Source organism: Monodelphis domestica, chromosome 4, assembly GCF_027887165.1.
Source record: "Monodelphis domestica isolate mMonDom1 chromosome 4, mMonDom1.pri, whole genome shotgun sequence".
Lineage (NCBI taxonomy): Eukaryota > Metazoa > Chordata > Mammalia > Didelphimorphia > Didelphidae > Monodelphis > Monodelphis domestica.
Genome location: NC_077230.1, coordinates 445,213,368 through 445,229,166, shown reverse-complemented (window position 1 = coordinate 445,229,166; position 15,799 = coordinate 445,213,368). Strand labels below are relative to the sequence as shown.

The 15,799-nt window shown below is 36.9% G+C and overlaps 1 protein-coding gene across 3 annotated transcripts in view; it reads left to right on the top strand.

Moving 5' to 3' along the window:
* LOC107649199 (translation initiation factor IF-2-like) overlaps nucleotides 1-15,799 on the top strand; it is a 60,733-nt gene that overhangs the window by 18,013 nt on the left and 26,921 nt on the right. Inside the window, exon 3 of one of the 3 annotated variants that reach the window (XR_008918227.1) lies at nucleotides 258-6,998. The exons of the other annotated variants lie outside the window; for them this stretch is intronic. The gene's annotated coding sequence lies outside the window, so the exon portion shown is untranslated. Of the gene's footprint in view, nucleotides 1-257; nucleotides 6,999-15,799 lie in introns of those variants that run through there. 3 annotated transcript variants of the gene reach the window in all.

Below are 15,799 nucleotides of genomic sequence, written 5' to 3'. Positions count from 1 at the left end.
CCCGGGAGCCCATCGACTTCCTGTCATTACATACTTCCTGTAGACAAGGGATTTTAGGTGGGGACACGGAGGGTCCTGCCTCTCTACGTCCTGTCCCAAGCTTGGTGGTGGTAAGGCGAGCTTTTGAACTGGCTGATCAGCCATGGGGACATGGTCTTTATTTTGTGTCCTCTTTATTCCTTGATTTCTAATAATCATGAATAAATCTCCTAAAATATAATATTTTATTATTTGAGATTAAATTTTAATTTTTACAGATCCCTCCCTAGTGTGAGATTGGTCCTCTCATAGACCAAACCAATGCCTGGAAGTAGGGGACAGAGAATCTTGGGGCATGCTGGAGAAGGTAATACCAACATGTAGTCTTTTCAAAATCCACATTGATAAAAATAAAAGGATTCCATGATAACCATACACCACTATTTGCCCAGCCATTTGTGACTTTGAGTTTCCTTTTAATTCTTGATTCATCATCCCCCCCAAAAGCACCTTTTAATAGATGTCCTTTTCCTTTTGGTTTATTAATGCCCTTTAAACATAGTTCCAAACTGATCTCTCTAGAAAGCTGAATTAGTTCACAACCGCAAAGTTCATTCCTTTTTTAATCTCACATCTCCTCCAACTTTTGTCACTTTTCTGTCATAATAGCCAATCTAAAAGATGTGGGCTGGACCCTCAGACTTGTTATCATTTGCATTTCTTCAAATGATAGTGATCACCCTCCACCTAAGGAAAACACATAAACTTGAGCACATCAATTAGGTATTTTTTTCACTATGAATTCCCTGATATGAAGAGATGATCTCAGACTGAAAGCCTTCCTACAGGGAATCCATCTGGAACTGATCTGTTCAGAAGACATTTTATCATACTGAACAAGCTCTGGACTTTCCTTTTCAATATCTCTCTTCACTCATGACAGGAAAAAGATTTCTAGCCAAAAGGAATTCCGCCTTGGCAATAAGAGATGATTGCAGACCTAATCTAAATTAATTTTGGTCGCCAGGGAATATCCCAAATAAAATACCCAAGTCAGTTTGGAAATTTATGGTGGTTTAATTAATATAGAGGGAAGGAATTAAGGAGAAGAGAGAGGGAAAAAGCATAGGATTTCTCCCACCTGGTCTGTGCCAGGGGGAGTTCAAAGTCCTCCTCCACGAGGTCTCTGAAGATTGTGGCTTTCTAAGAGGATAGTGTTTTGAAGGTAAAGGAGAAAGAATCAGCCTAAACTATGAGAGAGCTCAGTAAAGATGCCTCACCTGAACTAGGTTACTCAGCTCCCTCCAGTATGGTATCCAAGAAAACACTGTTAAATCCGGACAATAGCAGCTGCCATGCCAACATGCCAAAACCCTCAGCATGCTGCTGCCAGCCACCTCTCCACTGCCAAAGAGGCCAGAGAGAGGAAGTGACACAAAATATATAGAAGATTTTTACATCACTTTCCTGTGTCTCACATGTACCAATGGTAGCTTAAGCCCAGGGGTCTGTCAGTTGTTTCTGATTTGTCATTTTCTAGCACATGTCTGTCATCCTCTTAAATACTTAATCCTTAAGTATGGGGGTAGACATTCCTGTTTTTGTTAGACTAAGTGGGGTGGAGTAATCTAAAGTTCACATAGGCTAGTTCTCTTGGGGCTGTAAGCAAGTGGAGGTAGGGAGCAGCTGGCTTTTATATTCCCTATGCTCTAAGTTGATTTTAATAAATAGTATTAAATATAAGACTTGGGAGTATTGTATATTAGTTTTTACAATTTGGCAACCACCAAAGGATCTGAACTGAGAGCTTTTTAAGAACTCCTCTGCAGCTCATTCCCCACCCCCCAGAAGTTTACCTTGAGTAGAGCTTGTCCCCAAACCACCCTGGGTGCTACTGCTCAATAAATGTCATGGCGGTATCAGGGACACCCCTAAACGTTCCTAAGCTTTCCCCTAGAATAGTGTCCATAGGACCTTTTGCTGTGAAACAGTCTTTCCTCTTAATGCCTGGCTCCCCCATAAATCTGCTGGGGAGAGATCATTTATGCAAGCTTAGGGCCACAATAACTTGTTCTCCAGATGGTTCTATGTCAATGGAATTGCCTGAGGAATCCTCAACTTTTCTCCTTGTACATCTCTCAGATATTCATGAGATGAAGGAGACTCCTATTTTTGAGATCCCAACTGATAGACCTGAGTCTCTCTGGGCCATATCATCTTCTCCTGTTGGTCTACTTAAATTGGTTGTCCCTGCCCTAAATCAAACAAAATCTAGCCTACCTCCTTCCATTCCTCAGTACCCTCTTTAGAAGAAGGCTATTGATGGCATTACACCAGTAATAAATTCATTGATTAACCAAGGCATCATAATACCCTGTAAATCAGAATACAATACGCCCATCCTCCCTGTTAAAAAGCCCAAACTGGGGCCCCATGGCAAGCATCTCTATCAATTTGTCCAGGATTCTGAGAGCTGTGAAAAATCACATTATAAAGAGACACCCTGTAGTTTCCAAAATAAATACCATTATATCTTCTATTGCTAGCACAGCTGCATACTTTACAATAGTAGACTTGTTCTCAGCTTTCTTTTCAATGCCTATACATGAGAACTCCAGGCATATCTTTGCTTTCACATGGAAGGGCTCTAAGTGGACATGGGCTCCTTTGCCTCACAGTTTCATGGAGAGTCCTACGTTGTTCACACAATTCTTAACTGCTGATACAGATGCCATAAAAATTTTAATGCAGCCATTTAATTAAGTATATGATTTTCCCTTGGCTTCACCAAATTCTGAATTGTACCAAGAGGATAGCAAACATCTTCTTTTGGAGCTACATAAGAGAGGCTACAAGGTCTCCAAAGACAAAGTTCAGTGGTGTCCCCCCAAGGTACAATATTTAGGCTTCATTTTAACTCCTGGGTCCCATTTAATTTCTCCCAAGCATATAGAAAATATCCAAAAGTTAAGCACTCCTACCACTAAAAAGCAATTGAGGGCAATTTTTGGAGCAACAGGATTTTGTCAGCAGTGGATGCCTTGCAATAGAGAAATCACTTATGCAAAAGGGAACTGCCCCCAAATTGGCTTTTTGTCAACCCAATAATAATTGGTTTTGTTCTCTTTTCCTTTTATTTCCTTGGAAAATGTATTGTCAATGCAAACCTTGTTACTGAACTTCTTTCTGCCATCCAGCTCCCTGTAGCTATAGCTGTCATTCACTGCTCTACACATACAGGTGGCACTGATTCTTTCTCCAGGGGAAATAGCCAAGCAGATATCGCAGCCAAAATAGCAGCCTTAGAAGGCCCTGAATTAATTATTCCACTAACAATTACTGATAATTTGGATCTATTCCTTTCTTATAACGACAAGTTATAAGGAAAACTGGAAGCAGAAATTTAAAGCAAAACAGATAAATGGAGTATGGGTATCAATAGATGGCAAATCTCTGCTCCTTAGAGCTTTCTAGAAACAGATTTGTCACTACATTCATGAACAATGCCATTTTGGCACCCAAGGCATTGTAGATTCTGATAAAAGAGCATGGATAGCACTTGGAATGACTACAGTTGCCTCCAAAGTATGTACAACTTCTACCTTCTAAGCCTTTAATGAATACATATTTCAAGGAAAAGCTTTTGGGGGACATCCTCTCACTTATACACAAATTGATATTATCTCTATGCCAAAAGCTGGACAGTATAAATTTTGTCTGATCATAGTCAATCAACTGACCAGATAGCCTAAAACATTTTCTACTACTCATGCCATAGCAGCTTTTGTTGACAAAGTCCTTTTGAAAGAAATAATTCCATGTTTTCGCCTGCCAGCATGTATTGATTTGGATAAAGGAACTCATTTCACTGATTTTGGCTTATCTCAAATTTATTCATATTTGGGAATAACTCCCAAATTTCATACATCATATCATCCCCAGAGCTCGTCAATTTGAATGAATGAATAAAGAACTTAAAACCATGGTTGGCAAATCATGCAAGGACAGTCATTTAAACTGGCCTGAAATTCTACCTTTGGCCCTATTTTATCTCAGAAGCAGACCCAGAGGTGATTTACACATCTCACCATTTGAGATGCTATTTGGACATCCACCTATTCAGGCACAACCATTTACCCCTGCCTACACCTCACTATAAGGAGGGGATACAACCATTGCTACATATATCAGACAATTATAAACAAAAATAAAAAGAACTCCATGACTCTGGAGCTGCTGTTCAAGCAGGGCCAATAGACTTCTCATTTCATGATTTAAACCTAGGTGATAGTGTGTACATAAAGAATTTCAAATGTATTGGGTCGACTTAACCTTTGTATGATGGACCATTCCAGATCCCAGTAACTACACCAACAGCCATAAAATTGGAGAGAGGGACTCGTGGAGTCATTATAGTCATGTAAAACGAGTGCCTTTTGTTGATGTTGAATACTTGCTTGTACTGAATGTATTTGACTACTAAATGTGATTAGACTTCTTTATTGCTAGATTTGTACTATTTTGTTGCACTTTATTTGGTTGATCCTTGTATTTGCACAAATTCCATTGTAGGGAAACACATATACTAACTCAAAGAAGAAAATCTGTATGAGTGACCTTTATTGACCTGGTGTGCCTTTTTTGACATTTTGTGACTTTTAAAGTATTTTTTTGTATTTTTTGAATGTGTTATTGCTTTATCAACCTCATTTGCACTCGCATTGTTTTGTCTACCTCATTAGCACTCACAATGAGGATCATAAATCAAAGAGGAAATGAATTTTATTTTTTGGAAACTAGTCTCTCTGCTTTACCTCTGTAATTGTGAAATATACACAATTTTTATATTTTGTTTTCTTCCTACATGTGTCACACAGTATTTGATTTTTTCCCCTTCTTTTCTAATTTTTTTTGCCTTTGAAACATGTCACTAGTATTGAACAAGCATTTATTTCTACTATTTTGACTTTTTGCAGTAGAATAAGCTAAGATGAAAAGCATTCCCCCAAAAAAGCTTTGGACTATGGCAACCCGCCACCAGTTATTTAACTATTATGAGACTTTTGCTCGTTCAGTATGTGTAATCCAAGGAGAAACTGACAACAAAGGAGTACAGAACTTGACCCACAAAGTGCCAAACAAGCTTAAAAATGTAAAAGAAACCCAGGCAATACTACAGGGATTGATGACATTCTGCACAAGAAAACACAATGACTTGATCATGTGTGAGACTTGAGGTTTCGGCTATTTTAATATGTGTTAAAAGTTTCTCTCCAGTGTGGATTCTCTAATGTGTAGCAAAACTCATCCTGTGTGTGAAAGCCTTTCCACATAGTTTACATTCATTCCAGCGTGGATGCTCTGATGCTTAACAATATCACCCCTCTGTGTGAAAACCTTTCCACACTGTATACATTCAAAAGGTTTCTCTACAGTGTGGATTTTCAGATGTACAGCAAGATGACTGCTCCGTCTGAAAGCTTTTCCACATTGTTTACATTCATAAGGCTTCTCTCCAGAGAGGATTCTTTGATGCTTATCAAGAGAGCCCCTCTCTGTAAAAGCCTTTCCACATTGTGTACATTCATAAGGTTTGTCTCCAGACTGGATTCTTTGATGGTCAGCAAGATGCCCCCCCCTCCATTTGAATGCCTTTCCACATTGTATACATTCATAAGGTTTCTCACCAGTGTGGATTCTCTGATGTGCAGTAAGAGAGCACCTCTGTGTGAAAGCCTTTCCACATTGTTTACATTCATACGGTTTCTCTCCAGAGTGGATTCTCTAATGTTTAGCAAGATTTCCCCTCTGTGTGAAAGCCTTTCGACACTGTGTACATTCATAAGGTTCCTCTCCAGTGTGTATCCTCTGATGTGCAGCAAGACTCTCCCTGTGTATGAAAGTCTTTCCATACTGTGTACATTCATAAGATTTGTCCCCAGTGTGGATTTTCAGATGTGAAGAAACGTGGGTACTCCATGTGAAAGTCTTTCCACATTGTGTACATTCATGACATTTCTCTCCAGTGTGGATTCTCTCATGCTGAGCAAGATTTCCCCTCCATTTGAAAGACTTTCCACACTGTTTACATTCATAAGGTCTCTCTTCAGAGTGGATTATTTTATATGAACCAAGCTCAGAATTCTGACTGAAAGATCGATCTCACTCCTTTATTACTCACAGAAAGCATCTCTGTATTTTTACTATTTGGATGTCTTCTGAGGTTGAAGCTTGAGCAATAAGAGATTCTCCTTAGGTTACACTGGTACATGGACTTTTCGGGTTTCTCATTTGTCTGTTCAAATCCCAATTTTTCCGAAAAGCATTTGATGTATTCACTATCCCAACAATAGTAATTTCCTGAGTTCAATTTCATATACTGATTTAGGCCTCAATGGTGGATGAATTTCTCTGTAATTTCATCAAATTCATAGTCATTCTTTGGATTTTTATTTACCTTGATTTTAAAGTCTCAGATTTCTCTGAAATTGAAGTCACAGAGATCCTTATTCATGCCTCTTTGAGGACCAGATCACTCCACAAGAAAGCTCAGCTTTGGAGACATCTCCTTCACTTCAAGATTAGTCTCTGCTTCTGAAGAAAACAAATGATATAAATACAGATGGAAAGGACACACACACACACACGCAATATAAATTCTTTCCTCTGATGGTAATAAGTAAATAGATTTTTATTCTATTTCCCAAGGACAAAAGGAGTTTTCAAACTTAAACAATCAGAACCCGACTTTGGAGACACCGTTTGGTCATAACTGCAAGTTGGAACATTTTAGAAATACTTTCACAATAAATAACAACGAACCCTCAAAATGGATCTGTGACAAAGACAGGACCAAGGTTCTCATCATTCTTCACAACTCTTTTCATAAGTAAACAATGGAGAAGTGACCTGACCAACTTCTTTGCAAGTGCACTAGAACTCAAACCCTGGGCCTAAGAACATTCTGCTCATAGTATTGAATAATCTTTATCCATTGCCCTTTCTGTATTTCTATTAAAAGCCACTCTTTTATTAATATTATAATTTTGTCAATCTCAGGTAACTTTCCAGATATTCCATTCCCATCATTTTGGAAACACTATCACATGGCCCTTCTTGGTATAATTCATTTGCTAAGCCAAGAAAGAACTTCACTCATTTCAACTCTCGTGCAGTAATTCTCAAAGTGGAATATTAGATTTCTTCCTCTCTCAACAGATACAAAGATATGCCATTCAGTGTAGACATAGTCAATATTCATCTTATTTTACAACCTACCATATATTATGTCTTATACTCTATACTGAATCCACTGTCCATCTCTTAGGAAATAAACTATAATTCAGGGTTGGTCTGCCAGCACCAAGTCTAGCCCTCCTTTCACTACAACAGATAAAAGTCTTTTGGGGTAAAATCCCTTATATGCCTGCTTTCACCTCACTCCCTTGGACAGGACAACTTTGGGCCTTTTTGCTCTAGCAGTCGTGGTAATTCCTCTCACTGAAAACAGGAGATAAAATTTTCTCTTAGAACTAGAAGCTGTGAGCATAAGGAAGAATGAAGGGATCAGGAGAGAAAAATAAAAAATTTGGTCCTCTTAATGGCAAGGGGGCATTCAAGTATGGCCTAAAGGATGGTTTCTTTTGTATTCAGTGTTGGGACATCTCAGGAGGGTAGAGATTATGGAACACATTTGCAATCAGAAAATTCCATCTTGATTTACCTCTTTGTAATGGAAGGATAGGCACATTCCACAACCCCCATTATCTAGAAATTAAACACAGTTGGTATTAATGGGGTAAGAGGTCAGAACTTGGAGTCAAAAAAACAAATTTAATAAAACTTGAAAGAGATGGTGAGTGGGTGCCCCAGGGTAAGTTATTTAACCTGTTACTTCAATGGCCTCAACTATGAATCAAGAATAATAAGAGTATCAATTTCACAGGGATGTTATGAAGTTAATAATCCTGATCTCCTTTACCCAGTAGAGGACATAGAGCAGGTATTTTTAAATGCTTATTGCCTTTACTTTCATCTTATCAGCAGGCTTAGAATTCGAGGAAAGAATGAAGCAGGAATAAAATAAACTTGCTAGACTAGGTAAAATTAGGGGCTGTGAGCTACAGATTCATACATCTTTGTAAATTTCATTTCCATATTGTTTAATTTTAGAAGTGAATGATCCTATAAAACTACAACTTTAAAACAACAAAACAAATAAACAAGTGAAAAATTGTATGCTTTCATCTGCATTCCAACTCCAACAGCTCTTTCTCTGGTGGCATTCTTTGTCATAAGTCCCTCAGAACTGTACTGGATCAGTGTATTAAAAGTAGCCAAGCTATGACAGATGAACATTCCATAACATTACTATTAGAGTGTAGAATGTTCTCCTGGTTCTGCTTATTTCATACTGCATCAATTCACAGGGGTCATCCCAGCTTTTTCTGAAATCATCCTGTTCATCATTAGTATTCCATCACCCTCATATACCACAATTTGTTCAGCCAATCATCAACTGACAGACATCCCTTCAATTTCCATTTCTTTGCTACAACCAAAAGAGCACCTACAAATATTTTCCTACAAGTAGACCCCTTCCCTTTTTTTCTGATCTCTTTTGGACTCTTTTTGACTATTATTACTGGATGAAAAAGTATGCATTTTATTAGCCCTTTGAGAGTCCTCATATAATATGCTTTATCTCTTGTTTGGTCATAAATTCTTCCTTTCTCCATAACTCTGCCATGTAAACAATTCTATATTCCCTGAAATTACATATAACAGTAACCTTTAGGTCTAAATCACATGTCCATTTTAACTAATCTTAATATAGGGTATAACTAATTTCCCCATATAACTACATATAACTAATTTCCCCATACTGATTTCCAGTTTTCAAAGAACTTATAATTTCCAAGCTTTTTATATGGTCACTCTAGACAATATAAAATATCTGGGAATCTATTTGCCAAGAGAAGCACAGGAATTATATTATATGAACACAACTACCAAACAGTTTTCACACAAATAAAACTAGATCTAAATAATTGAAAAAAAAGTTAATTGCTCTTGGATAGGGTGAGGTAATGAAAATGATAATACTGCCTAAATTACTTTGCTTATTCAGTGCTATACCTAACAATCTACCAAAGAAATATTTTATAGAGTTAGAAAAAATAATAATGAAATTGATCTGAAAGAACAAAACATCAAGATTATCAAGAGAACCAATGAAAGGCAATGTGAAGGATGGTGGCCTAGTATTACCAGATCTTAAACTGTAATATGAAGCAGTGATCATCAAAACAATATGGAAGACTTCCTGGCTAAGATAGCCAAAGAGTAGCTGGATTGTCCAGACTCTCCTCAACCGATCACTACAAAGCATCTCAAAAATCAAAATTAGAAGAATGAAGGGGCTCTGCCATGGGGTGCAACATTGAAAGTAGGCAGTGTTTGGACAATTCCATTCTATAAGAGGGTAAGATGATACCAACCAAAGCCAGAACTGATCACCCCTCCACCACACCACCTACCATGCCAGAGTCAGAGGGAGGGCTAAAACAATCTCTAAACTCTCTGCGGTTCACTGAGGGCACTGCAGACTTATCCCAGAGGCCAGTGCAAGACCTTGGCAGTGAGACTTGGGACCTAAGGCTGAAAGCATGGAGCCTGAGTGTTGAGATAGGGCAGAACCAGGCTCCCTACAACAGATGCAACAGAGAGTGGAAAATAACCTCAGGGCAAAACACTTGATAGTTCACTACACAAAGAGCTGCCTGGACTATTCACTCAGACTTCTATGTGGAAGAGGCATGAAGAAAGAGAGAATTTCAGGCTGGAAAAACAAAGCTGGTGACATGATCTGTCAATCAAGAAATGAAGATTCCAAATGGAATGTTCCCAGAAAATCAGTTGGAGCCTGGCCAGAGGAGAGATGAACGGAGATTTTTTCTCTGGGGAGGTGACTGACCAAGATGGTTTCTGGATGAAGAGGGAAGAAGCTGAGAACTGATCCCTGTTAGCTTCTGTCCCTGACTGAACCTTGTGGCTTGGTTTTTGCTGAACAAGGGGAAAGACTGAGTTTTCCTGACCTAGGCAGAGAGACCTTGGTGGTTTTTGACAGAGTGTGGACTTGAGTTACTCAAGCAGAGATAATCTCACTGAAGAAAAGAAGAAAAATACTTGTTCTCCATCTCTCTGATCATCTCTGAGTCACAACTGTGTCTAGACTGACATTTCCCAAACCCTCCTAATTCTCATTGTAGGCTAGGGACATCCCTATCCCTCTCCCCTCAATCTTACCTCAATTTCTATCCTGTCCTATCTTTTCCAATAAACCTCCTTACCTAAGAAAGAGAACAAGATTATCCTCTCTAAACCTTAAAGTTCACCTTTAAGTTACATAGAAAGGTGGCTGACCAATAGGGGGGAGGGGAAAAGAGACAGGAAGGCCTGGGTGAAAACGAGAAGGTGAAGGGTGGCATTGAGGGAGGAGGAGGGTAGGAAAAGTATCAATACATTATTCATCAGCAGTAATCAATAGGCAGGTTCCCTAGTAGCTCTCTCTAGCAACAAACCAGAGTACCTGCAGTTATTATAACCAGAAATATTTCCACACATTACCCATATTTTTATTACATCTATCTGGGAAAGGAAGATAATAAAGAGGAAAAAATAAAACTGGCATAGCAATGGCCACCAACACAAAGGAACTGCAATCCACAAGTACCAAAAGAAATAAGCTACAACAGAAAAAAACATGGATTATTTGTATGGTGAAAAACTACAAAATAGAGAAGCAACAGCAGAGAGTGACAAACAAGCAAATACATCCAAACTTCTAAAATAATGGAAATTGGTCACAAGTTCTCAAAGAACTAAAAAAGGAGATCAAGAACCTAGTAAGGAAGATAGAAGGAAAACGAGGAAAATAAATTAAAGTAATTCAAAAAGAAAATAACAGTTTAAAAGACAAAATTTCCAACTTGGAAAAAGAAGCACAGAAATCACAGGAATAAGGAAGTTGGAGATCAGAATGGACCTCCTGAAAGCCATAAAAAACAGGATAGACCAAACTGAAAAGGAAAATTTAAAAATCATAGGTGAAAACCAGTCTTTAAAGACAAGAATTGGGCAACTAGAAGTTAATGATCTCACAAGACAGCAAGAATTAATAAAGCAAAGTCAAAAGAATAACAAAATAGAAGAAAACATAAAATACCTCATTGAAAAGACAACTAACCTAGAAAACAGATCGAGGAGAGAATATTTGAGAATCATTGTTCTACCTGAAAGCCTGGAATAAAATAAAAGTCTTGACACCATATTACAAGAAATTATCCAATAAAACAGCCATGATATTCTTGAACAAGAGGGTAAAATAGACATTGAAAGAGGACATAGAGCACCCACTACATTAAATCCTCAAAAGACAACCCCTAGGAATGTAATGGCCAAATTCAAGAGCTTCCAAGCCAAGGATAAAATATTGCAAGCAGCCAGAAAGAGACAATTCAGATATCAAGGAGCCGCAGTCGGGATTACACAGGTTCTGGAAGCCTTCACAATAAAGGACCTCAAAGCTTGGAATATGATATTCAGGAAAGCAAAAGTATTGGGTCTACAACCAAGAATCAAGTAACCCTCAAAACTGACTATATACTTTGAAAGGAAAGAATGAGCATTTAACAAAATAGGAGATTTCCAAGCATTCCTAAAGAAAAGACCAGAACTAAATGGAAAATTTGATGACCAAATACAAAATTCAAGAGAAACATGAAAAGATAAAGAAAAAGATGGGGGGAAACATTTTAAGGCTTAAGTAAGGTCAAATTGTTTATATTCCTATATGTACAAATGATATTTGTAAGTCTCAAGAATTGTTTTCATAATCATAGTGGATAAAATAATTATGGATAGGCAAAGATTGGAGTACTAAGTTGTTTTAGATTATGTGTAAAAAAAAGTGGGGGATAGAAAATACACCAAAAGAAACTTGAAGGAATAAGAAAAACTGGAAAAATTATTCCACATAAAGAGGTGAATCAGGGGAGGGAGGGAGAGAATACTATTATAAAAAGAGGATGAGAGTGGTAATAGGTAATATTTAAATGTTATTCTTAGTAGAATCAGTTCTTAAGAGGGAAGAGCAGCCAGATCTAATGGATATAGAATTCGATTCTATCCAACAAGGAATTTGGGAGGGAAAAGCCAAGAGGGGAAGTGGGACAGGGAATATTAAAAGGGAGGGAAAGGGGCAGTTGAGTAGCTCAGTGAATTGAGAGCCAGGCCTAGAGATGAGAGGTCATAGGTTCAAATCTGGCCTCAGACACTTCCCAGCTGGGTGACCCTGGGCAAGTCACTTGACCCCCATTGCCTAGCCCTTAGCATTCTTCTGCCTTGGAGCCAATACACAGTATTGACTCCAAGACAGAAGGTAAGGGTTTAAAAAAATTAAAATTAAAAAAATAAAAGGGAAGGAAAACTAGTGGGGAAGTATCAAATAGACCTTAAAGAAAAATAAGAGGGGAATAAGAAGGGAGGGGATAAGAAGGAAAGGAAAATAAGGGTGGTGAATAGTGGGACTACTTAAAAACAAAACATGGGTGTAGATGGAAATATTGGAAGAAGAAAGGGCAAGATTAAAAGAGGAAATCAAAATGATGGGGAATACACAGGTGGGAATCGTAACTCTGAATTCTGTGTGAAAGGAACACCTTCCTCTTTGGTTCCTGAACTTTCTGCTCATTCACATGAGCTTGGCTGGAAAGATCCGGAGAGTTTGATTAGTTCTTGAGATGTGCTAGATGAACACACAGGAAAAGGATGTGATGTGGAAAAAAGAGGAAGATAAAAATGAGACCATAGAGTAGGCTGGGCTTTTTCTCTGGAGAATTGTGGCTGGGAGCTTGTCTGCAATGCAGCGTTGGTAGCTTGGGCAGAAGACACTCATGTGGACTAGGGTGGCAGGCTAGGAAATATTTTTCTATTTCTTTCCCTCATTCTTTTTTTTTCTTATATATTAAAATTAAATTGTTAAAACCTATCATCCACAGGATTTAAGGGTTAATTATTTGTAAATGGTGACCACACCAATTTTTATTATTATTATATTTCCAAACCAATTTCTAAATATTACATTTGGTATAATATTAATTTGTCAATATTACATTGTGAATGGGATCAACTCAGGCATAAAACAGAAGCAGAGATCAGAGTGGATTAGCAACCAAAATACAACCATATGTTGTCTACAAAAAACACACATGATGCAAGTAGCCACAAATGGGCTAAAGGTAGGAGGCTGGAGTCACATTTATTGGACATCAAGTAAGAAAAAGAAGGCAGGAGTCTCAATCATGATATCTGACAAAATCAAAGAAAAAACAGATATGACTAAAAGAGATATGGAAGGTAATTACACCCTGATAAAAGGAAGTATAGACAAGGAAAAACTAGCAGTACTCAATATGTATGAACCAAATGGTATGGCATCCAGATTTGTAAAGGAAACACTATTGGAGTTAAGGAAGAACTTGATAGTAAAACTATACTAGAGGGAGACCCAAACCTTCCTCTATCAGATCTAGATAAATCAAACCAGAAAATAAATAAATAAGAGGTAAGAGATGTTAAAGAAATCTTAGGAAAAATTAGCATTAATAATTGTATGAAGAAAAATAAAAAGGGACAAAAAAAGAATACCTTCTTTTTAGCAGCACATAGTACATTCACAACGACTGGCTGTAAACTAGGAAATAAAAACATTTCCAACAAATGCAAAAAAGCAGAAATAATAAATGCAGCTTTTAAAGATCATAATACAATAAAAATTATAATTAGTAAGGATACATGGAGAGACAAATAAAAATTTTCACTGGAAATTAAATAATATGATTCTCCAAATTTGGATGGTTAAAGAACAAATCATCAAAACAATTAGTGATTTCACTGAAGAGACCGAAAATGAGACAACATATCAAAATCTATGGGATACAACAGCCAAAGCACTTCTCGGGAAAATTTATATCCCTGAGTGCATATATCAACAAATCAGAGAGGGAAGAGGTCAATGAATTGGGCATACAAATTTAAAAAACTAGAAACAGAACAAATTAAAAAGCCCCAGATGGAAACTAAATTAGAAATACTGAAAATCAAAGGGGAAATTAATAAAATGGAAAGCAAAAAAACTATGGAATTAATAACTAAGACTAGGAGGTGGTACATTGAGAAGACAAATAAAATAGGTAAAATACTAGTTAATCTAATTTTTAAAAAAAAGTAAAGAAGAAAGTCAAATTAAAAGTATAAAAAATGAAAAGGGCAACCTCACCTCTAATGAAGAGGAAATTAAGGTAATTATTGGGAACTATTTTGCCCAATTATATGGCAATAAATATGACAATCTAGGTGAAATGGCTGAATATTTAAAGAAATGCAAATTGCCTTGATTAACAAAATAGGAAATCGAATACTTAAACAATCCCATCTCAGAAAAAGAAATTGAACAAGCCATCATAGAACTCCCTAAGAAAAAATCACCAGGACTAGATCGATTCACAACTAAATTCTATCAAACATGTAAAGAATAACTAATCCCAGTTCTATGGAAACTATGTGACAAAATAAGCACAGGAGTTTTACCAAATTCCTTTAATGACATAAATGTGGTACTGATTCCAAAGCCAGGCAGACCAAAAATACACAAATAAAACTACAGACCAATTGCCTTGATGAACATAGATGCGAAAACCTAAAATACAATACTAGCAAAGAACTTAAAGTAAGTCATCACAAGGATGATTTACTATGATCAGGTGGGATTTATACTAGGAATGCAAGGATGGTTTAATATGAGGAAAACCATCCACAGAATTGACCATATCAACAACCAAGCCAACAGAAATCACATGATTATCTCAATAGATGCAGAAAAAACTGACAAAATATAACTCATTACTATTGAAAACACTAGGAAGTATAGGAGGGGAAGCCATTCTTAAAAATAATTAACAGCATATATTTAAAACCATCTGCAACTGTCATCTGCAATAGGGATCAGTTAGAAGGTTTCCCAATAAGATCAGGAGTGAAGCAAGGATACCCATTAGCACCTCTATTATTGAACACTGTACTAGAAACATTACTGGTAGCAACTGGAGGAAAAAAAGAAATTTAAGGGATGAAAATGGGTGATAAGGAGTATAAACTATCACTCTTTAGAGATTATATGATGATCTACTTAAGGAATCCTAGAGAATCCACTAAAAAGCTAGTGGAAATAATCAACAACTTTAGCAAAGTAGCAGGATACAAAATAAACTCATATAAATTATCAGCAGTTCTACATATTTCCAACATAACTCAACCACAAGAGTGAAAAAGAGGTTTCTTGTACAGTTGACTTTTTTCCTTATATATTTGGTAAATTAAAACTTTTTAGATGGTTTTGTTGTAAAATTGTTGTCCCAGTTTGTTGTTTCCCTTCTAATTTTTGTTGCATTGGTTTTATTTATACAAAAGCTTTTTAATTGAATATAATCAAAATTATTCACTTTACATTCGGTAATGTTCTCTATCTCTTGTTTGGTCTTAAATTCTTTCCTTTCCCTTACATCTGACAGTTATACATCTAATTTATTTATTATTTCATTCTTTATATTTAAGTCATTCACCCATTTTGAACTTATCTTGGTATAGGGTATGAGATGCTGATCTAAACCTATGCTCCCCCATACTGTTTTTCAATTTTCACTGCAGTTTTTGTTTTGAGTTTTTGTCCCAAAATCTAGGATCTTTGGGTTTATTGAAC